This window comes from Paramormyrops kingsleyae, chromosome 11 (genome assembly GCF_048594095.1).
Source record: "Paramormyrops kingsleyae isolate MSU_618 chromosome 11, PKINGS_0.4, whole genome shotgun sequence".
Taxonomy (NCBI): Eukaryota; Metazoa; Chordata; class Actinopteri; order Osteoglossiformes; family Mormyridae; genus Paramormyrops; species Paramormyrops kingsleyae.
Genome location: NC_132807.1, coordinates 8866154 through 8890416, shown reverse-complemented (window position 1 = coordinate 8890416; position 24263 = coordinate 8866154). Strand labels below are relative to the sequence as shown.

The 24263-nt window shown below is 50.3% G+C and overlaps 1 protein-coding gene and 1 long non-coding RNA gene across 9 annotated transcripts in view; both read right to left on the bottom strand.

Annotated features, from left to right (window-relative positions):
* Window positions 1-24263, bottom strand: part of LOC111835101 (tight junction protein 1-like) — a 118156-nt gene that overhangs the window by 51998 nt on the left and 41895 nt on the right. The window lies entirely within an intron of this gene.
* Window positions 20054-22627, bottom strand: LOC111835103 (uncharacterized). Its single transcript, XR_002836160.1, has 3 exons — window positions 22359-22627; window positions 21879-22020; window positions 20054-20083 (listed from the first exon to the last, which is right to left on the bottom strand). It is a non-coding gene; the product is annotated as an uncharacterized lncRNA (long non-coding RNA).

Here is a 24263-nt window from a genome sequence, read left to right as displayed (position 1 = left end):
TATCCTTTTCTGGATTTTCCCTTTTCTTTTGTGTGTTACATGCTTTATGTGCATGTAAATGAAACCTCTAATCTGCATGAAATGCCTCATTGGAATTCCAGCCCTTACATCAGTGACATGGTGAGGTCACCTTGTAACAGAATCCTTATTGGTCGCCTAATAGCAAGGATCTGTCTGTAAACTGCAAGACAGGGGCGGAACGTGTTGGGTCAGCTGACCAATCAGGCAAGAGTTCAGACAGAGTTAAAGACAGAATGAATAGAGATGTACAGTGCGAGTAAAATAATGTGTTTTTGGAACATTTAAGCATGTAAATCTATTCTCAAAAATAAAATTATAAATAGAGAAAATGAGTATAACCCTTTAAGAATACTAACAAGAGCATCATAAGATTAGGCCTAGTAACCAATGTGGCACGGTAACAAAGTGGGTAGCTTCACCCTTTAAGTACCTTACCCTGCTTTGTGCCCTGTGCTGACTGGGATCGTTTCTAGCCCCCCTTCCCAACCCTCCACGTACTGATCGAGGACATGCAGTCAAACACGGTAATCAGCATTCAGGACTCATAAAACTGAATTTGTTACAAATGTTATTTTTCATCTTATTTCCTAGTTTTAGTCTCAATTGTGTGTTTATTGCCTATTTGCTGTTAAACGCCTGTTGATGGGTGTTGATGGGTGTTGATGGGTGTTGATGGGTGTTGATGGGTGTTGATGGGTGGCCTCACTGACCTTGCTAAATGTAAAGGCACTCAGCTACACTGAACAGTCCCTTGGGAGAGCGAGGAGAGCTTTTGAGTAAAGCCGAAAGAACCTTCAACTGCTGATCATACTGCACGTGACAAACACACTAAAGTTACTTTAATTGCTTAGTTAAATACTTTTCTAATTTTATGAAAACGTCAATAAGGTTAAGAACTTAATCAATAAGGTCCAGCATACAGGGGCTCTGGTCTGGGATTACTGTCTATACATAAACCAGGACACAATGACACAAAGAAGGAGGAGCGGATGAACAAATCAATGCCAAGAATGAAGGTCACCTGACTCCAGCTCTTAGGGCAGAAGACCCCCCGCACCTCTCCTTTCTCAAAGTCTACACAGAAAATCTGACATCAGGGATTTAAGAAACTACATTTAGGGAAAACAATGAATTTAAAAGACAGTTTGGAATTCTGTACTTTCCACTTTAAGTTAAAAATAATAATGTCCAAAGGTTCTAAACCCAGAAATAATAATAGTAATAATAAACATAAAACTGTAGCCACATGCTGCAACCTCGGGCAGAGGAGTGTATGTGGTCAAGTTTCAAGTTTCACCACCCATCTTTATTTGCGCTGAGCTGAGAAGGCGTATGTTTGTGTGGCTTCCCCAGGCGCTGTTGACTCTAGAACTGCACACCTTTGTCTCCGCACTCCGGAGCAGCACGGCCCCTTTTCTGCTTCGACCCAGAATCTGAGGAAGGTCAAGGGCGTGAGCACGAGGCATGTGAGGAGTTACTTTAAAGATCACCCACCACCCATCACGTGTTCCACGCCCTCTTGACTTCCAACATCAGGATGTGAGATCGCATCCCACCAGCCGGGTTTAATTAAAATATCATTGCAAATATTTGAAACACAGTTCTCTGACTTCCCATCCACTCGCCTACCTGGCCTGGAGCTCAGTTTTAATGAAAGGACTACAAGAACTGTGCTCCGGAAAGGGGGGCGCGATCTATAACAAACAGGAAAAGAAAGCTTTGAACCCTGCAGCAGGTAGGATTGTCAGGGATTGTCATTCATAAACTGGTTTAACCCACTTCCCATTGGATACTTTGCTGCCTACCTTTTGCTTCAACTAGGCAGTGATTAATAGAAATACAATAATGCCAACCACCATGTGCTTTGAAGCCACCTATTCCTTTAAAGCTGAGTGTTGTTAATTGGCCTAATAATAGCACAGGAAGATTGTATGTATAAACTGTAATACACAATGGTGCTTCATAAAAACACATGTATGCTCTGTCTAAGTAGTAATACATAATTACACTTCTTGCTGCTGACTACCTAGGATGACCGAAAAAAGTGGACTAGCCATTACTTTTGTTACAAAAATCAGTGGGTAGTTTGTATTATTTAATGAACATTCAGTCTTTCTCTTGCCATTCTCAGTAATAGTGGTAGTAGCATATTATTATAGGTAATTGCGATTTGTTTTATATGCAGTGTTCATAAGAATATAGATCCAATATCATAGTCTAGCAACCATTTCGTTTACCGAGGTATTAATCATGGCAAATAACCAGGAGAGGAAAATGGGATTCAGGCTGCACTTTAAAAAAAACGTCTATTAAAAAGTACAATTATTGTTCTACTTCAGGCCTGCATGCATCCCATCACAGACACAATTAAAGCAAAGAAACACACATAAAGGGGAACAATTTGGGAGAGGAGCACAAACTTAGAAATGTGTCAAAAAACATTTAACTTCCATTCAGCCATAAAGTGTAATGAATGTATAAATGAGTATAAACATTAAATTTGTTCCCTGTGATCCCTGTGGCGTCACCCGGTGAGTCCCTGATCAGCAACGCTGGGTCTGCGTCTCCTACACTGACCAGTCCGCTGCTCCGATCCCCCTATGACAAGCCACAAATGCTCACACTGTTCCTCGGATCAATTCACACTGACACATTTTTGTCCACACCTTGCTCTAATTTCAATTTTTTGGCCACACAAACTAGATTTGCTGCTTTATGTCCAATAAATTGTTATGTTTTTCTGAAGCACTGACATCCCATCCAAGGTGCTTCCCTGCCTTGTTCTGCCTGGGATAGGATGGATGAGTATCTATGTATTTATCTGTATGCATCTTCCGGGAAAAAATACAAATACCTCTGTACAGGCAAAAGTCAGAGAGCGATTTCTCCCACCCTCTCGCAGTGGAGCCTCCCCACCTTGGATTTAGGTGGCTTCCCCTATTTTCCATTTCAATAAACCTGTCGATGTTTCTCATTATGGCGCTGAACCAATCCATTCAACCTCACAGGCCGGTTGCAAATCAACCCTCGGTCAGCTGGATAATTAAGCAGCACAACCACGTGCGGAGAAGAGGGATCATTTGATTAATGGCTGTTGATAATGAATTACGCAACTTATGTAGGAAGAAGTCCAAAGAGACAGTTTACAGCTGCACTTTCACGGACGAGCTCCTACGCCTTCTCCGCGACACCTGCAGGCAGAGCAGCAACTGGAAATTCTGGGCCCACTGACAAAATGTCACCTTGGGGCCCCTCACCCCCCTTACATTATATCATTTTATAATTTTATGTATTGAAGGGCCCCTGTAAAGTGCTGGGCCCCCTGAATCTGGCAGGTTATCCATGCCCCTCCGACACCCCTGCCTGCAGGGGGCAAGAGCACCAGTTATGCTTCCACTGTATAGGCACTGTCTCACACTGGCACTGTCTCACTCACATTAAACTCCCGAGGTCAGCTGTGATATAACCTGTAACACGCTGCACCAAACACAAAACTATTTATTGCTCTGAACACTTTTAACACAGGACTGTGGAGGTGAATCACAAATTAAAATGAATGAAATATGTTCAGGGTTAGGATACTGCCTGACAGCAAAGAGAAAATTAGCTCCTTTTGATCAGTCAAACGGCATCACTGATTTTACGATTTATGTTTCAAGATGAGTAGTACAATAGTTGCAGTTGATAGATTTTGAACACATTTTATTCACTTTATTTTAAACTAATTTACATGTGTTAAAACCTGCTAATTCCACCAATTGAATGTCCACTGATGGACAGAACCGCATGGCAGAAGGTACTCCGAGCTGTCAGTCTTTACAGAGATGCAGCTGTTATCTGTGCAAAGTAAAGAGATATATAAGAATGGTATCATGGTGGTGGGGGGGCATGGAGTGTAGAGGCACTGAGAGCGAGGTGGGGCAGCAAGGTGGGGGGGAATGGGGTGTAGAGGCACTGAGAGCGAGGTGGGGGGGCATGGAGTGTAGAGGCACTGATAGCGAGGTGGGGGGAGCATGGGGCGTAGAGGCACTGAGAGCGAGGTGGGGGGGCATGGAGTGTAGAGGCACTGATAGCGAGGTGGGGGGAGCGTGGGGCGTAGAGGCACTGAGAGCGAGGTGGGGGGAGCGTGGGGCATAGAGGCACTGAGAGCGAGGTGGGGACAGCGTGGGGCGTAGAGGCACTGAGAGCGAGGTGGGGGGAGCGTGGGGCGTAGAGGCACTGAGAGCGAGGTGGGGGGAGCGTGGGGCGTAGAGGCACTGAGAGCGAGGTGGGGGGAGCGTGGGGCGTAGAGGCACTGAGAGCGAGGTGGGGGGAGCGTGGGGCGTAGAGGCACTGAGAGCGAGGTGGGGGGAGCGTGGGGCGTAGAGGCACTGAGAGCGAGGTGGGGGGAGCGTGGGGCGTAGAGGCACTGAGAGCGAGGTGGGGGGAGCGTGGGGCGTAGAGGCACTGAGAGCGAGGTGGGGGGAGCGTGGGGCGTAGAGGCACTGAGAGCGAGGTGGGGGGAGCGTGGGGCGTAGAGGCACTGAGAGCGAGGTGGGGGGAGCGTGGGGTGTAGAGGCACTGAGAGCGAGGTGGGGTTAGCGTGGGGCGTAGAGGCACTGAGAGCGAGGTGGGGGGAGCGTGGGGCGTAGAGGCACTGAGAGCGAGGTGGGGTTAGCGTGGGGCGTAGAGGCACTGAGAGCGAGGTGGGGGGAGCGTGGGGCGTAGAGGCACTGAGAGTGAGGTGGGGGGAGCGTGGGGCGTAGAGGCACTGAGAGCGAGGTGGGGGGAGCGTGGGGCGTAGAGGCACTGAGAGCGAGGTGGGGGGGCATGGAGCGTAGAGGCACTGATAGCGAGGTGGGGGGAGCGTGGGGCGTAGAGGCACTGAGAGCGAGGTGGGGGGAGCATGGGGCGTAGAGGCACTGAGAGCGAGGTGGGGGGAGCGTGGGGCGTAGAGGCACTGAGAGCGAGGTGGGGGCAGCGTGGGGCGTAGAGGCACTGAGAGCGAGGTGGGGGGAGCGTGGGGCGTAGAGGCACTGAGAGCGAGGTGGGGGCAGCGTGGGGCGTAGAGGCACTGAGAGCGAGGTGGGGTTAGCGTGGGCCGTAGAGGCACTGAGAGCAAGGTGGGGGCGCGTTGGGTGTAGAGGCACTGAGAGCGAGGTGGGGGAGCAAGGTGGGGGGGCATGGAGTGTAGGGGCACTGAGAGCGAGGTGGGGGGAGCGTGGGATGTAGAGGCACTGAGAGCAAGGTGGGGGCGCGTGGGGTGTAGAGGCACTGAGAGCGAGGTGGGGGAGCAAGGTGGGGGGGCATGGAGTGTAGGGGCACTGAGAGCGAGGTGGGGGGAGCGTGGGATGTAGAGGCACTGAGAGCAAGGTGGGGGCGCGTGGGGTGTAGAGGCACTGAGAGCGAGGTGGGGGGAGCGTGGGATGTAGAGGCACTGAGAGCGAGGTGGGGGGAGCGTGGGATGTAGAGGCACTGAGAGCAAGGTGGGGGGGGGCGTGGGGTGTAGAGGCACTGAGAGCGAGGTGGGGGAGCAAGGTGGGGGGGCATGGAGTGTAGGGGCACTGAGAGCGAGGTGGGGGGAGCGTGGGATGTAGAGGCACTGAGAGCAAGGTGGGGGCGCGTGGGGTGTAGAGGCACTGAGAGCGAGGTGGGGGAGCAAGGTGGGGGGGCATGGAGTGTAGGGGCACTGAGAGCGAGGTGGGGGGAGCGTGGGATGTAGAGGCACTGAGAGCAAGGTGGGGGCGCGTGGGGTGTAGAGGCACTGAGAGCGAGGTGGGGGGAGCGTGGGATGTAGAGGCACTGAGAGCGAGGTGGGGGGAGCGTGGGATGTAGAGGCACTGAGAGCAAGGTGGGGGCGCGTGGGGTGTAGAGGCACTGAGAGCGAGGTGGGGGGAGCGTGGGATGTAGAGGCACTGAGAGCAAGGTGGGGGGGGCGTGGGGTGTAGAGGCACTGAGAGCGAGGTGGGGGAGCAAGGTGGGGGGGCATGGAGTGTAGGGGCACTGAGAGCGAGGTGGGGGGAGCGTGGGATGTAGAGCCACTGAGAGCAAGGTGGGGGCGCGTGGGGTGTAGAGGCACTGAGAGCGAGGTGGGGGAGCAAGGTGGGGGGGCATGGAGTGTAGGGGCACTGAGAGCGAGGTGGGGGGAGCGTGGGATGTAGAGGCACTGAGAGCAAGGTGGGGGCGCGTGGGGTGTAGAGGCACTGAGAGCGAGGTGGGGCAGCAAGGTGGGGGGGAATGGGGTGTAGAGGCACTGAGAGCGAGGTGGGGGGGCATGGAGTGTAGAGGCACTGATAGCGAGGTGGGGGGAGCATGGGGCGTAGAGGCACTGAGAGCGAGGTGGGGGGGCATGGAGTGTAGAGGCACTGATAGCGAGGTGGGGGGAGCGTGGGGCGTAGAGGCACTGAGAGCGAGGTGGGGGGAGCGTGGGGCATAGAGGCACTGAGAGCGAGGTGGGGACAGCGTGGGGCGTAGAGGCACTGAGAGCGAGGTGGGGGGAGCGTGGGGCGTAGAGGCACTGAGAGCGAGGTGGGGGGAGCGTGGGGCGTAGAGGCACTGAGAGCGAGGTGGGGGGAGCGTGGGGCGTAGAGGCACTGAGAGCGAGGTGGGGGGAGCGTGGGGCGTAGAGGCACTGAGAGCGAGGTGGGGGGAGCGTGGGGCGTAGAGGCACTGAGAGCGAGGTGGGGGGAGCGTGGGGCGTAGAGGCACTGAGAGCGAGGTGGGGGGAGCGTGGGGCGTAGAGGCACTGAGAGCGAGGTGGGGGGAGCGTGGGGCGTAGAGGCACTGAGAGCGAGGTGGGGGGAGCGTGGGGCGTAGAGGCACTGAGAGCGAGGTGGGGGGAGCGTGGGGTGTAGAGGCACTGAGAGCGAGGTGGGGTTAGCGTGGGGCGTAGAGGCACTGAGAGCGAGGTGGGGGGAGCGTGGGGCGTAGAGGCACTGAGAGCGAGGTGGGGTTAGCGTGGGGCGTAGAGGCACTGAGAGCGAGGTGGGGGGAGCGTGGGGCGTAGAGGCACTGAGAGTGAGGTGGGGGGAGCGTGGGGCGTAGAGGCACTGAGAGCGAGGTGGGGGGAGCGTGGGGCGTAGAGGCACTGAGAGCGAGGTGGGGGGGCATGGAGCGTAGAGGCACTGATAGCGAGGTGGGGGGAGCGTGGGGCGTAGAGGCACTGAGAGCGAGGTGGGGGGAGCATGGGGCGTAGAGGCACTGAGAGCGAGGTGGGGGGAGCGTGGGGCGTAGAGGCACTGAGAGCGAGGTGGGGGCAGCGTGGGGCGTAGAGGCACTGAGAGCGAGGTGGGGGGAGCGTGGGGCGTAGAGGCACTGAGAGCGAGGTGGGGGCAGCGTGGGGCGTAGAGGCACTGAGAGCGAGGTGGGGTTAGCGTGGGCCGTAGAGGCACTGAGAGCAAGGTGGGGGCGCGTTGGGTGTAGAGGCACTGAGAGCGAGGTGGGGGAGCAAGGTGGGGGGGCATGGAGTGTAGGGGCACTGAGAGCGAGGTGGGGGGAGCGTGGGATGTAGAGGCACTGAGAGCAAGGTGGGGGCGCGTGGGGTGTAGAGGCACTGAGAGCGAGGTGGGGGAGCAAGGTGGGGGGGCATGGAGTGTAGGGGCACTGAGAGCGAGGTGGGGGGAGCGTGGGATGTAGAGGCACTGAGAGCAAGGTGGGGGCGCGTGGGGTGTAGAGGCACTGAGAGCGAGGTGGGGGGAGCGTGGGATGTAGAGGCACTGAGAGCGAGGTGGGGGGAGCGTGGGATGTAGAGGCACTGAGAGCAAGGTGGGGGGGGGCGTGGGGTGTAGAGGCACTGAGAGCGAGGTGGGGGAGCAAGGTGGGGGGGCATGGAGTGTAGGGGCACTGAGAGCGAGGTGGGGGGAGCGTGGGATGTAGAGGCACTGAGAGCAAGGTGGGGGCGCGTGGGGTGTAGAGGCACTGAGAGCGAGGTGGGGGAGCAAGGTGGGGGGGCATGGAGTGTAGGGGCACTGAGAGCGAGGTGGGGGGAGCGTGGGATGTAGAGGCACTGAGAGCAAGGTGGGGGCGCGTGGGGTGTAGAGGCACTGAGAGCGAGGTGGGGGGAGCGTGGGATGTAGAGGCACTGAGAGCGAGGTGGGGGGAGCGTGGGATGTAGAGGCACTGAGAGCAAGGTGGGGGCGCGTGGGGTGTAGAGGCACTGAGAGCGAGGTGGGGGGAGCGTGGGATGTAGAGGCACTGAGAGCAAGGTGGGGGGGGCGTGGGGTGTAGAGGCACTGAGAGCGAGGTGGGGGAGCAAGGTGGGGGGGCATGGAGTGTAGGGGCACTGAGAGCGAGGTGGGGGGAGCGTGGGATGTAGAGCCACTGAGAGCAAGGTGGGGGCGCGTGGGGTGTAGAGGCACTGAGAGCGAGGTGGGGGAGCAAGGTGGGGGGGCATGGAGTGTAGGGGCACTGAGAGCGAGGTGGGGGGAGCGTGGGATGTAGAGGCACTGAGAGCAAGGTGGGGGCGCGTGGGGTGTAGAGGCACTGAGAGCGAGGTGGGGGGAGCGTGGGATGTAGAGGCACTGAGAGCGAGGTGGGGGGAGCGTGGGATGTAGAGGCACTGAGAGCAAGGTGGGGGCGCGTGGGGTGTAGAGGCACTGAGAGCGAGGTGGGGGGAGCGTGGGATGTAGAGGCACTGAGAGCGAGGTGGGGGGAGCGTGGGATGTAGAGGCACTGAGAGCAAGGTGGGGGGGGCGTGGGGTGTAGAGGCACTGAGAGCGAGGTGGGGGAGCAAGGTGGGGGGGCATGGAGTGTAGGGGCACTGAGAGCGAGGTGGGGGGAGTGTGGGATGTAGAGGCACTGAGAGCAAGGTGGGGGCGCGTGGGGTGTAGAGGCACTGAGAGCGAGGTGGGGGAGCAAGGTGGGGGGGCATGGAGTGTAGAGGCACTGAGAGCAAGGTGGGGGCGCGTGGGGTGTAGAGGCACTGAGAGCGAGGTGGGGGGAGCGTGGGATGTAGAGGCACTGAGAGCGAGGTGGGGGGAGCGTGGGATGTAGAGGCACTGAGAGCAAGGTGGGGGCGCGTGGGGTGTAGAGGCACTGAGAGCGAGGTGGGGGGAGCGTGGGATGTAGAGGCACTGAGAGCAAGGTGGGGGGGGCGTGGGGTGTAGAGGCACTGAGAGCGAGGTGGGGGAGCAAGGTGGGGGGGCATGGAGTGTAGGGGCACTGAGAGCTTCTGATGAGCAGAGGTGGGGGGTGGTTTGGCTGTTACCCTCCCCCATCTCAAATAGTGGCTTATCAGCACATTTGTGATGCACTGCACCCCCCCCCCCAACAAAGCCCCTGTCAACAGGGATTTCTGCATATCCACAGTGGCTTTTCCGCAGCCTGCATGCTGTTTGTACAGCACTTCGCTGTGTGCGTGCCCAGCCCCCCCCCGTTTCTCCCTGTTTGTTTCTCTCTCAGGAATGTGAGGCAGCTTCCGCCATTACTGTGGTCCGCTCTGCTGGATGATGACTGTAAGGCCCTGGTGGAGGCTCAGAGGATGCACATCCATGGATGTAGAGCAGTGGCAGGACCTTTCCTGCAAGGCATCTCCACAAGCAGCTCCAATGCCCCAAATTGAAAGTGACGGCGCACAGGGGGGCCACGGCGGGAGCTTGAGGGTTTGTGGAATTTGGTAAAGGCTCAGAACTGACATCGCAATGCTGCCACACGGCGAGCGGATTGACAGAGCCTGGAGCTCCCCGCCTTCCGCTGCAGCTCAGTGCAGGTCAGGCCGCCGTCAGGACGCTGGGTCTGTCCGTGCATTTCCTGGCACATCTGGGAGTGCATGCGTGTGCTGAGGGGAATGCGGCCAAGACACACCTCTCTCCTGTGTGTGTTTTTTTGGAGTATTGAACTTGTATGTAATTCTATGTATTCTGTGTACACTTGGGTGCAGTGTATGTACACTTTGTGCAGCCGGGTACATGTGTGGCTAACTCTGGGCCCTCTGTAAACGTTCCACTGGCCCTTCACTGCACATACTCCACTCCATGCGGTGCCTCGGATACGGTCTGACAAACAGATAAACAGCAGCAAGGAAACCATCCCCCATCTGGACTGGACTGCAGCAAGGCCCCCACCAGGAAGAAGCAGAGGAACACCCCCGCTGCAGTCCCCCCCTTCCTGCTGCCCCCCCCACCCCCCACATCCAGAACAATCCCCACCAAACGACTGCAACTCTATCAGGGCAGCTGTGACATCCTTTTAACAATCGTGAAATTCAGAGCCATTTTCCGATAGCCATTCCTGCGCAGTGCTCCTTTTACTCATTAATAGGTTACTTTGTTTTCTCGAGTTTTTCACCAAGCCACCTGCTTTTAAGACACTCTGTTACACCCGGCTGTATCTCCATCTCTGTGCATAGTTTTATTACACAGTTTTGCACAGTCTTTCATGAACGACGACAGATAGTCCTTCAGGATTCCCACCGTGTTAGCAGAACCCGTCAGTCTCTTATCTCGAGTGGGAAGCTGCTCTCGCTTCACGTGACACCCCTGCCCCGTGCCGGCACGGCCTACACCACAATGTCTGCTACCCATTTCACCGGCAGCTGTGACTACACAAAGGGAAAATGAAACCCACCCTTAATCCTGTCCACACCCCCCAAAAAATATCTGTCCTGTTACTAAGATAAACTTCTATATCTTTTGGAAAATAACAGCAAGTCATTTTTCCATCCACATAGGTCATGCTTCCCAGAAACAGCCTCGAGTAACAAATAGGTATTTCCTGCTTCAGCACTCAGTGTGAATTCTGCTGAAAGCTGCTTGTCCTGTAACAGCATGTGGGGCAGGGGGGGGGGAGGCAGGGGGGGGGGGCTAAAGCTTCATGGTGAGACATACACCAGGCGCAAAGCAGCCCATCAGTCTGCCCCTCCCTGCGTCTTCCGACAGGGCCCAGTTCAACTGGTGACCCAACTCTGCCATCAATGACCAGTAACCCCACAGAGATGCTGTCAACTCCAAAGTCGTGGCTGCAGACGCATCCGTGCTGTGCATTTTTAATATTTATTTGGACAGCAGGGCACTGCCTGCCCATGTTTATCCTGTAAATAAACACGCCATTTCCCCCCATGCTGAAGCCATTATTTTAATCTCACTCTGGGTGCCTGTTTGTGACTCCATCTTAGTGACCCTCTATATTAAGGAGATTTCGACTCTCTTCCCCTCTTGGAACTGGATTACTTTAATGGGCCTGTGCAGCTTAAAAGAGAAAATAAGATTTTGCCAAAAGAAGTACTTGAATTATTGAACAAGCAATCGGCTGCCTGGTTCTGTAGTCGGGACTGCGGATGCATGGGAAGGAGGGAGCCTCCTATATTTATCAAAATGGCAAAACAGCGGTGATGCAAAGACTCCATTCAATTCTATTAATGTCACTGTTTAATTATCTTGGTTGGAAAGGTCACGTTGGCGTGTCCGTTTGGAAACGCGATAAATCTCATACCACTGACTGCCACACATTGTTTTCTACTTTCGCTTGCTAACGTTTCGCTTATTAAGCCTTCAGCACTGCGCACAAAATCCCACTAGATTTTAACCACATGGCTGTGGGTGAAGTCACACTATTAGTGTGATGTTTTATTTCCCAGTTAATGTAATTTTGAACTGTGAAATTTATACTGAAGAAATTTACACTGGCACTTTATTTACTCTGGATTCATGCTAATTGGTATCGGCTCCGGAGCCCCCCCCCCCCCGAATGCATGAATGTAGTTTCTATGCTAATGTTTTTATCCAAAGCAGCATACAATTCTTATGCATTTGATTATAGTGATTTAGATTAAGGGAGTAGCCACATAGAGTTATAAACCTCATCAAAAGCTTCACATAGCAAAGCCACCATTTTCACCATCAGACTACCTGCTTCTTCAGGTCGTGACTGTATCTTATTTCGTAATCTTGCTCACCTGAGGACAATGTGAGGTGGAGAGCCAATTTCCACACTTAGGGCACTTTGGCAGAACCTGTTCCACTAAAAAAGGAGCCGGGATTCCCACTAACAGACAGTCGCAGTAATTTTCAGTGCTGCCTGGACAATAAATGCCATGTGAATCAATAGTAAATGAATCGATAAACGAGGTGCAGAGAGAATGAATCCTAGCCAAACAACGCCATCGAGACTGACACTGCCAGACGACAACACAAAACACAGAATGGTCTGCTTCAGATGCAATGCCTTCAGATTTATGATCCTGATATGGAAGGCGGCTGATCTCCCAGGTGGGACAGAGTCAGGCTACAATGCAATTCTTTCTCTTGACCTGTACTTTATTACTTACCATATAAAAATGTTCTGTTCCTCTTAAGCCCAGAACACACCCAGATCCCAATGCCTGATCCCACACTCTGCTGTAGCCCATCCCAAAACTTGATGCCTGTCTTGTTTTCCAGCAAAAGTCACACTGCACTGAATCTGGAACTGTGTGGTCTGTTTCCTCCTCACCGATCTCCAATGCCGTACCCAAATGAAGACACCATTCCAGTGAAACGTCTTTTTTTTTTTTGGAGGTGTTTATTGATGTCTCTTCTGCATATCTAATATTCACTATTTATTTTATGACATGAAGTGTCCACTAGAATTAGGAGGACTCACTCCACACCTTGCATGGAAATTATTTAACTAAATTATAACAACAGATGGTAAGCACTCCGGGGCTAAACAGGCTAGCTGACAAATATCCAGAACAGCCCACTTTAAAACATCCATTCGAATGTGCAAGCATGAAGCATTAAGACCTGTTAGCATTTGGAGAAAACACCAAAGAAACTAACCCTATTCCCTTACTGCACAAGTCAATGACTGACTGAGGACATAAAAGAGCAGTCAACACCGCTAACAGCATTTAGCCCTGTGAGCTGCTAGCTCTCACCAGAAGGGGAGCAGTGCGCTTTGTGTGGGTGTGCACTAAGGTATGTGGGTAACGCACTGCTCTGTTCGTTTCTGGGTGTGTTACTCACCAGAGCACGTTGACTCCCTTTTCACTCCCAGTCACAATAATAGAGCATTCTGGCACTCCCATTGACTTCATCTGCAACTTTGTTTTTTTTTTTTTGGTTGTTTCACAACAGATGATTTACAGGACAGCACTGCTGATGAGGGCTGATTAGCGATTTAGTTACTTTATCCTACGGTTTTGTCTTGGTCCTATCTCGAGGATGAGCAGGCCGTGTCACAACTCGCTTCCTTAGCAGGTCATGAATACGCCAACATGTCTCCAACTCATGGTCGTCCCAGAACACGGCAGTGATGATGGAAAACGACGCTTTAAAATTCATCAATCAGGGCCTTATTTGACCTATTTCCCATTGTGTACATTACTGCTTGTAGTCAGGTCAAATCAGCAATGGTCTGTAAATCTGCCCACCTAAATTCTCCAATCATTCCTTCACCAACCACATGGCTCACATCTAACAACACGGCACAGACGGGCACTAGCTCAATCTCCTAGGCTAGTCATTCAGGTGACAAGCCCATTCATTCTTGTGACTTTATTACTGATCATAGAAAAATGTTTTTTTTTCTTTCAGGCCCAGAACACACCCAGATCCCAATGCCTGATCGCACACCCTGCCGTAGCCCTTCCCAAAACCTGATGCCTGTCTGGTTATTCGCTGAAGTTTACACGGCTGACGTGCAGGCCGCCCTTGCCCTCAGTCGCAAGGCGCACTGAGGCCACATTAATCAGGCCGCAGCCAAACAGTTAAAAACAGCCTGCATTCGGGACACTAGAGACAAGGCATGGAAGTGGACGCAGTCAGGTAAATGAAACAGGAAAGCGCGCAGCAGTTTGCACGAGTTTACAGTAATTAAAGCCGACATTCGTGACCTTTTTCTCAGTCTGGGGAATTCTATTTCAAGATAACCTTTATTGCCACTGTGGCTACAAGGACGTCGGTCTGGTGGAGTTCGAGCAGGACTTATGGTGTAGTTAGTGCACTCAGTGCTACTCGGCGGAGGGAAAAATCAGCCAGAATGCAAAGTGTCTATATTCTGTCTTGTTGATCTCTGTTCATTCCTATGCAGCCCTGTGTACTGTAAGCTTCTCCACATTACACTCCCGGCAAACATTTATATCAAGGCGGCAGCCTTTTATCTCTCTTTAATCTCCCTCTCTCTCACTTTTTTCCTCCTTTCTATCAGGAGTCACTATCAGCTGCACTGTGATTCCTGAGCGGCTCCTCACACCTTTATCTATGGTGCTGACCTTCTTAATTCAGAAGGTGGACTCAGCGGGGTCAGGAAGAGCAGGAGGGAGGCGAGCGGGGGAGGCAGTCTGCTCAGAGGGGTGGGGGGTGGAGGACGGAGGCGGGGGGGGGGGGCTGCACATGGTTTGCAAAGGTGAGATAAATAAAAATACTCATAAAGCCCAGTAGGGAGGACAAGGATCTCTCACTGTGTGTGATGAGCACCTGGATTAAAGGTCTGTTTTAGCTTTAGAGAGCTGTCACAGACAGGAAGGAATGGCATATTTACCAATACATTTATTTTTGATGGACTACAGAATAAACCATTGCACTAATACTGGAAGACGACAAGATTACCACAGGGCAGAAATTCAGCTTTTGTTAACGCTCTAGTCACTTCCCTTCACAATAAACAATAGATTACGCATCTGGACCATAAAAACCAGAAGTAGAACCTTCTAGAAGCCCCAGCATTCTAAGAATAGGCAACAATGGCGACTGTGGTAACAATGGTGCATAAACTGCAGGTTAGGGAGCACAGTGACTGACGGCCAGCGTTATCCAAACAGAGCCTTGTTATCAGGGAATTCGTCTGTTTCCTCTCCACAGCTGCTCTCATTTAAGTGCTACAGGGATACCATGGTACTTCTCAAACACAATCATGATTATCTGTTCCCTCCTCCCCAACCCCCCAACACTAGCAAAACCTGAAGTATCTCTGAAGTATGTCTGATAATGTCATTGTCATTGTCTCACGTCTTTACCGACAAATAAGACTTGCGGCAAGGCTGCTTCATGGCCATAATGACAGTAACACGTCAACCTCCGGATAATTAAAAAATGTTTTGCAAAATCCTTCTTCCTGTTGGCTTCTCGTGAAGTGGGAGGGAGGGAGGGCCTTGACCCATCTTGGCAAGGAAGGCTTAGGTTACTATGTTCATATTAACTTGTTCCACCTGTCCCTCATTCTCAGCAACATCTATATATTGCTATGCTTGTTTGCTTTCCCAGCAATACCAGATTGTTGTTGGGCCCCACATCTGATTCCCAGTTCAGCCCACACACATCAGTCCTGTGTGAGTTTATTCTGTGCGATTTCCTCAATTTTCTCCTTCATTTAATTTTTGCTGGCCAAACCTCCTCATGTGCCCATCCACCCCTGAAAAGAGAAGGCTTGTTAAATAAGCCTATTTCTACTGTCAGGTGATTCTGCACTCAGTCTCAGATGAATGAGTCCTCACATCTTAGGATTATATACAAGGGAAAAGCACAGCTTTGACAGTGAAGCATTTTGCCCTGAGACAAGCAATTACCAAAAAAAATCTAATTAGAAATCATGTATGACTTAAACAAAATTAAAATACCTGATGAGATAAAGAAGTTAATTAAGACTGAATCTAAGCTACAGAGACATTGGTTATACTGAGTCTCTTGCTGTGACCAAATCTACAGCAACCAGAATAAATTTTCAGGCTCAATTTGTCCATTAATGCAAAAATGTCACCCTATATACTTGTATCAACTGCCTAAAGTGCTGGACTCCATGCTGCTCTATTTCAGAGGTGTCAAGCCAGCGCTTTAAGACTTACCGCAGTAATCATACACATTCATACCCCACAGTGCAGCTCTACCTGAACGTAAATGTTGGAAGAGTTAAGGGGGTCAAAGACTTTGGATTTGAGTCAAGGGAGTCTCAGACACCCTGTGCCATGAGAGGCAATGGGCCCAGTTAGGAACTGTGCTGCTCTGAGACTGAATGAACACATCTAGACACTGTGCTGACTGAAGGGAAGTTTTAAAAATAAAACACAATATATTCAAACTAAGTGTTTTGAAAGTTTTTTTTTCGGTTTAAATATAATTTTGATTCGGTTCTGGATTTTTGTTTTCATTTTTCACTTTCATATAAATTTTTATATTTGAGGTTATTTCTTTAGCTGCAAAATTCTAATTCAGACTCAGATCTTTTTTTTTTTCTTTTACAGTTTCAAGTCTTATTTTTTTCATTTCCAGATTTTTTACTTTCAGATCTTTTTTCACTTTCAGATCGCACTTTTCCAGTTTCATACTTTTCGCACCAATTTGGCGTAGGGCCGTGGTGTCAACTGAGAGGGGTGTGGAATAATGAGTGACATCATAACAATGTAGGCTGAGGATCTCCACCGTTGCCTTCGGTATCAGTTTGCACTAGGCACCAAATACCAAAGCCACAGCCATATATTGTATCTTTCGTTCATTAAAACGTAGAAAACATAGTAGTGACAGAAAATGCTGTTGGCAAGGGCTCTTAGAAGTCCTGAACTGTTGCAACCTGACAAAAAAACCCAACAAGTTATGAATATGTCTAAGTCAAACCACTTTTGTGAGAAGATAAAAACAAAACACTGACAATAGATTATAATGGCAAGACCCAGACAAAACAAACCAAACATATATTTTAATATAGATACATCCATGTTTCTAGGCTGTATGTGAGCACTGCTCCAGGTCATTTAAAACAATAAGTACTGGGGGTGGGGGGGGCTTAACCAATGGCAGCTGTTTCCTGTTTTATTTTTAATTCCTGTCTGCATTTTCTCAATTAAATCGTATCCATGGAGGCGTTGTGACATCGTCAGGGCGGGGCCCGGCTCGCGACCTCGGGGCTTGGCGTGGCGGGAGGGTGTGACTGGAAGCCAGGTTAGCGGCTGGCTCCCGAACTGTGTGGCTGCGCGGCCGTTCATCATGCTCTCAAGCACGTAACAAATATGCAATCTGAGACACCGGGCACCCTCTTCCCGAACCTGATCGCTTCCACGCCTGTCGCCTGGCCCTGCCACTGTGGCCGAGCGACACGCTGCTGGTCTTGCTCACCAGGTTGCTTTCGAGAAGGATCTTTTCCTGGAGTTTAGCTGATGGGTCGCAGCCCACCCCAGACACCCAGAGCTGGCAGGACCAGGGTGCTGGAAGATGGAGAGGACATTACAGCTGCTGCCCAGTAGGGCGGCAACGGACCAACCAATCCATATGACTTGCCTTGTTTCTGTAAAAATCACCACCAAGTTGTGGGTTTTTCCAAGTTCCAGGGGATGAAGGAGCACAACTAGTGTGTGCCAAAAATGTGTCATCCAGCAGTACATGTGTAAGGTGTGAGCCTGTTTGTTTGTGTATGTATGTAGTTTTCCCCAATCTTTGGGAGAATTCAGCAAGTATTGTCCATTAGAAGATTTGCTGGCTCACAGGATTCTCATGCAATCAGCATTTACAGAGAGTGATGTTGAAAAAGCCTCATTTGAGGTACCAGAACTGGCAGAATCCTTTTCTTTTGCAATGTATGGAGTAAAAAATTCCTTCCCTGTTACCAAGAGCAGCACCTCCTGGTTTTGTCTCTGCTCAGTTGCACGCCCGAATGTGCCTACATGTCAAGTGCAGAAGCAAGACAAGTGACGCCCAGGGAAATGACTGTGCAAAAAAGATCATAAAATAACTGTCGGACTGTCCCACCTCTCTAAGGATGCCAAGCTACAGCCCAAACATGCACTTTGGAGATACTTGGTGTTTGTGGAAGATGAATGAAGTGTATTTGTTTAGTCCTGTTGGGGTGTCACTCATTCTGTGTGCCCTGACGGTGGTCGGTAGGTTATTCTTTTCTGATCTCCAGAAAGGAGACAGCATAAGGGACTCACGTCAATGAGGGGGACCCCCTCTCTGGCCAGCAGATATGTCATATCCTCACATGCTACAGAGAGGCTTCAAAACCCTTCCCATCAGCGAGTAAACATCCTTCTCAATGGAACGAAGGAAGTCCAGCATCCAACACTGGACAATTAGTAGTAACAAATGAAACAGGCTTTATCTTTGTCTTTTCCAGGAGATTCCGTGAGATTACTCACAGCAGATTACTCACAGGAAAACCGGGCATCTGGTGAGGTCATCACTTGTACAGTAATAATCCTTTTTGTATTACTCTGCTAAGAAAAACATTTCTACCATTTCTTTGGTTGCCAGACTGAACTGTAAAAAAAAAATTCACTTAAAATTAAATGCAATTTCATATAAAATAAACCTCAGACAATTGTGACTCAAGCTAAGGCAGAATTCAATTCTGCAGTAGGATGACTAAAACACTTCCAAGTAATTTTGCAGAAAATAAGTAGTTTTCTACAGCCGAGAGGAGGAAGATTACAGCAATTGACATTTAGAAAAGGAACCTGATGATACAGCCAAGTCAGTCTCTACCATATCATTAAGCAAACACACCTGTAATTGAAGCAGTCAGGCAATATTATATAAAAAAAAAAAAACAACCGAGTTAGATGAAAATCTTTTGAAGTAAATGAAAATAACCTGACACTCTCATGCCGCCTATGGCTGACACATCCCCCCCACCCCCCCAACCCTACCCTACCCTGTGTCGCCGCAGTCCGGAACAAACAGCAGTTCTGCGGATCTGTCCGCATGCATTGTTTTGGGAGGGGTGTATCAGCATGTCGCTGAGAGAAAGCCAAACTCCATGTGACAGCTAAGAAGGCCCTGCTGTGATTCAGATGACAACACTGCTCATCTAAAAGTTGCAGATCTAAAATTAGAGGCTCTTGCTGCAGCTGGGACACGGCACCTCTCAGGACAGGCAAGCCCATCAGGACCACTCAATGAACCCACCCCCTGCGCCCCCAGTACGTGGGGCCCGGCCGAGGGGGCCCATTGCTGTGGCACTTGTGATAGCGTGCATTCCACAGCCGCATTCCAGGCTCGTAGGCAGTGGTCCTCGGCTCCCCCAAACGGTGAGGAATGCTTTAAAGACAATCCCCCCCCCCCCCCCCCACCAACCTCTAGACGGAAATGAAAAACACAAAGGCCTTCTGAGCATCTCGCTGTCCCTGGGGGCTGTGCACCTGCACCGTATTTAAAAATGAAAAAATAAGAACTCGGAATGAACGGCGGCCTACGGAAGCCCACGGCCAAGGAGGGCTCTCTGGAAGCATGGCGGTCACACGCCATGACCAGGGCCAAGGTGCCGGGCTAAACAGCTGCCAACGTACAGTCTGGCCATGTGGGACTCGGGACGAGTTAGAGGCTGTGATCAATGCAGCTGTTAATTTACCAAGGACTTAGCAGGTTGACGGCAGATTAATTAACTGCATTAATTAGAAGGCCTTTCTCCTGAGATCTGGGAAGCGGTCCAGCCTCCAGTCCAAATGATTTTTACGCCGGTCAGATGTGACGTGCTTGCGGGCCCAAGGTTCGAAATAAAACGGTCAGGGTCCCATCAGAGCAGCTCGCTCCCGCCCGACTCCTGTCTCCTATTAGACACTCCTTTAACCACCACTCGCCCTCTCCCTGCTCCTCTCCCAAACGGAAACACCCTCGCATGTTGTCCTTCATTCCTGAGGCATGAGAAACCACAATCCAATCCCACTAGGTTCCAGAAGTTCAACTTCAACAACACTCACATTAAAGGGGGGGGGGGTTCTTTTCATTTTATTTTAATGTTATGGCCAGCGGTGAGGGATCAGCTCCTCTCACCAGGCACAGGGGGAAAGTGAAGGTAGCAGATGGAGAGAGTGTGTAAAGGAGGAGAAGAGGAGAACATGAGAGTGGGGAAAATGAGGCGGGGGCTGACAGAGAACGAGGGGGAGAAACAAATCAGACCGGGGGTGATTTACCGCACTGCGCAAAAGCCAGCCAGTGCCATAAATCTCCACCACTTCTCAATTCTTCTGGAAATCAATTCAGTTAATTCCTGCTGGGTTTATTTATGGGTCGACATTAAAGGGGGGCAGTCATCGACTTCAGTGACTGCCGACCACAGCGAGGAACTGCAGGTCACAACTACTCCCATCATCTTGGGGAAGTCCCCTGGAGGAATTCCTTCAGAATCTATACCCCCGCCCGCCCACCCCAAAGGTGATTCTTTTCAGGTGAACAGGTGATGCCTGGAAGATGGTAAACAGAAGGGAAATTAGTTATGACCTTCACATCTTTCCAACAGCTAACACCAAGTCTACAGCCAGCTACTGTATACATTATAGTGACTGTCACCAGTTACACCAACACACCAAATGACATAAATGAATGTCAACAACAAATGTACAGGTAAAGAACTGTGAAGGTCCTATATGGACCACAAAAGTACAATAAAAAGATAAAGAACCCAAAATCTACTTTCAAATTTAACAACTCTTTACCTACACCTTAGAACCCTAAAAAACAAGTGACATATTCATTGCCATGTTTTTGCCGATAGTCTGCTTTTGTTTGAAATACGACCAGGTTATTTTGCAAGCATATTATATTAATAAGCATAATATGCATCAACATTTCATAAAGGAAAGGAAAGAAAAACAAAAATATTTAAAAACCGAAAGCTACTAGATGGCTTTGAGACATAAGTTTGGAATGCTGAGGTGTGCGGAGCTCAGCTGGGTGGATTATGGGTAATTCTGCCAGGCTGACCTCCCTCCCGTCATGTTTTGAAACATATGGAATACCGGGAGCATTCAGAGTGGCGGGGGGGAGCCAGGCTGCTGAAACACGCGTGGGATGCAGATGTGACCAGCACCTCTTTCGTGCACCAGCCCAGCCCAGCCCAGCCCAGCCAGACCCAACCCCTGCCTGGCCCCCAGCACAAACCCAGTCCATGCTACACCATGAGCCCCTCCCAGGCACAGCACGGGGGACCTCTGCTATATTAAAAGAAAACAAGACCACTGAGCCAGTTGGAGTGCACGGCTAATCCCTTGGCCATGAGCAAATTCTTCTTGGAAAACTTTGTTTGAGCCCCCTGAGAAAAAAGGTTACTAAAAAATGCCCCTATTTTATGGCCGCTTTAATCTCCTGATAAATGATGTAAAGCATAACCTTTTGCTAGTTTGTCCCTCAACCCTTCTCCTGCCCCATTTTTTTTCTCCAACCCCTGGCCGTGCAGAGTTTTTAAAGAAAGAGAGAAAAAAGGTTTTAGGCAAGTTTCGAAAGGCTGGGGTAAGAGATGGAGAAGACAGCGGCATGCGGAAGATGAGACGTGATGAAGTCGGGGGCACCCCGGCTGACAGGCCGGAGCAGCAGGGCGCAAGAGCCTCATCTTGCCGACAATCGGCGAGGTTGACGGCCGGAGGATTTCAAACGGCGTTTTAAAAGAAATAAGTGATCATTTCATTTCTTATGTCCCAGTGAGGCAATTCTTAAAGGCTTTCTAGAAAAACCCCGAACGAAACCCTGCGTGAGAGCCTTCGCTACTTATTTACATCTGAAAAGACGGCCAAGCCCTATGCAATTAATTAGACTAGCCGGCACGGAGACATATTTCGTCTGCTAAAAAGCATTTCTCCACGTTCCTTCGCTTAAGCATCAGTGAAATCAAGCGATAAATGAACTGCAACAACATGAACTGCAACGACGCACGCAATGATTTCCTAACAGCTCCGACTCTCATACTGCACGGTCTATTTCTATTTCCTTATAATTATATTAATTCATCATCTGTAATTGACGTATCATTAGGGGGGCAAATTGAAACGTACGATATCAGTCGCTGTCAGATTCAATAGATCAAACACAGCGTGACTGTTGAATACTAAACAAGTAATGGGAAACCAAAAATAGAGCACAAAAAACATAAAAGATACGTATAATTACAACGTGGGAGCTGCCGTTCTAGCGAAACTAATTAGGGAAAGCGCCGAAACGATGGCACCAAAGGCCGGGCACCTGACACACCAGGAGATTGCATACTTTCTTAATTTCCTCCCAGGGGACGGCGGCGCTCCTCGCCGTGTCCCGTCTCCACTCTTCGTCACTCCCTCATCTTCCTCTCGGTCTGACGGCACCGTGAACTCCCACCTATCAGTAGATCATTGAGCCGAAGCCGATGTTTCTACACATAAGGATTCCGGTTTCAGAACTATTAACTATTTCCTCTTTTTCCCAGAAGTACAACCAGACTGTTCTGGTAGGCTATAATGAAAATAATCAATCAATAATCATGAAGTACTGCAATGTAAGACTGAATGTATCCTGACATCCGCACTATTCAATTATTGGGTAAAAAAAATCAAGCAATGCGGGCGTCAGGAGGTGCGAGGGACGATAGAAAGCAGTATCCCTTTCATGCCCCTTTTCCTTCGACGAAATTAGATTAATTTCAATGTACATGCGAACGACGTAAAGTTTTACAGGAACCCAAGTTTGCTACGGACTGATGCCCATCCTCACCTCTCAATCAGAGCGAGTAGGGTGAATGATGTCTTCCTTGGCATAGAGTTTTGTTCTTTTTCTTTGAATCGGAGAGAGAAGGCAGTCACGCGCGGGTTGCAGCCATGCACCGCTTCGATGCACTTTCAGATTTACGTGCGGTAAAATTCTGCCCTCTGCAGGATCTCGGATATTAATGACACTGTGTGCATTCCAGCTCCGAGTGCGGGACAGAGCGGCTTTTCGGCCGCCTCCGACTGAACAAATGGCGACACGACCCCAGTCCTTAAATGCTCTAAGTATGGAACACAGGCATGTGGATAAACGAAACCACTTATACCAATGTTCCGGAAATGGGTTAAAAGTTTAATGATTCTTTATTCGCCACATTATTTTTTCCTCCAAAAATCGCTTCTATAAGCTTGTATATTTTTTCCTCCAGGTTACTAACCCCATGCATGGGCGTCGTTAAGTCTGATCACTCGAGCATTGTACCCCGGATGCCAGCTCCAGGTAAACTTGACTTAGCCCCTGATTTTTTCAATACCTAGAAATGCATCTGACCCCATGTAATATCCACCTAAAACCCATCCACTGGAGGTGCAGGTGTTGACAGTTTGTTTTTGAAATAAATCACCAAAAATGAGATAAATATTAACAACACGTAATGTGGGAGATTTAACACTACAACTGAAAAAGAAAAACCTTTACGTTTGATCCCTAGGATCAGCCCTGTGCGGTTCTGCAGTTTTTCCCCAGTTTAATACGTAATTAACCCTAATCATGTACATTTTTAAATATTTCATTTTTGTATTAACATTATTTTGTCTTTTTTGGAGCAAAGAATGTGCCGAAGCAGTATGTAAATAAGCAAAACCTATGTGTGTAACACTTAAGTAATGATACATTTAACATACACATGCGATTATTTCTACACTCATAGAGGTACCTGAAATGTATATTTTTGCTTTTTGACCCCAGTCTCCTACAGGTCATGCACAATGACCTCCTGTAAACGCCCCCCCCTCCCCCGCCCCCGCCCCAAGTTTAATTAGTGGTCTTTCAGCCTGTTTGCAGATGCAGTAAAGCTGTCAGTTGTGTGGGGGTAATTAAGATGGACCCACCCATGTGGAGGACATCATGGACAGGGGAGAATAAACCTGTTCGCTGCGTGTTGCTGAAAGCCATTGGCCCTATGTGATACCGGGGGAGTTCTCAGTGAAACACAAAGAACAACCCACCTAGCGGATCCTGGGGGGTTGTCATCTGTTCAGCAAGGAAGCCGTGTAAATGGAAGCGGCTCCTGTAAGGCTCCAGCTGGCTTGGGGGAGAGACCTCGTCGACATGGTCAGCCTTCCCCTGTGGGTCATGGATCATGGCGCCTTCTTCCGGCAGGCCGGGGATATAACCAGCGTGCGATCGCGTGATGCCACCCAACATCGCCAGCACACGCTACAGACATACTCTGGCAGTATCAGCCGAGCCGTGCTAAAACTCGGGCGTGTGACCTTCTCAGAACGCCTGGGAAACCCCAGGATGCAACAAGATGGCGACACATCAACACCCCGTGTCAGAAACTGACATAGAACTGTTGATCCTAATGGAAACTCAGCAGATACGGCGCCTGCAGATGAATTCAGGCAGGGGGTCCATCTCCCTCCTCTGTACCTTCATCTTCCGCGTATCTCACTCTGTACAGGTCCCTCTGTAGCCTCCTCTCTCTCGGCGCCTATCCAGGAGGACACAAATAAGCTGAGCAGATCTGCCACAACGCCACCGGAGACCAGGTCGCCTTACACAGTTTCACGTTTCTTGTAGTCAGTCCATACAAAAGAACAAGTCAAAGGTGAAACATGAAACCCTCGGTGCTGCAGCAGATGAAACATTTTTAGCTGTTCTGCAAGGTTGACAATCCATTACAGGCAT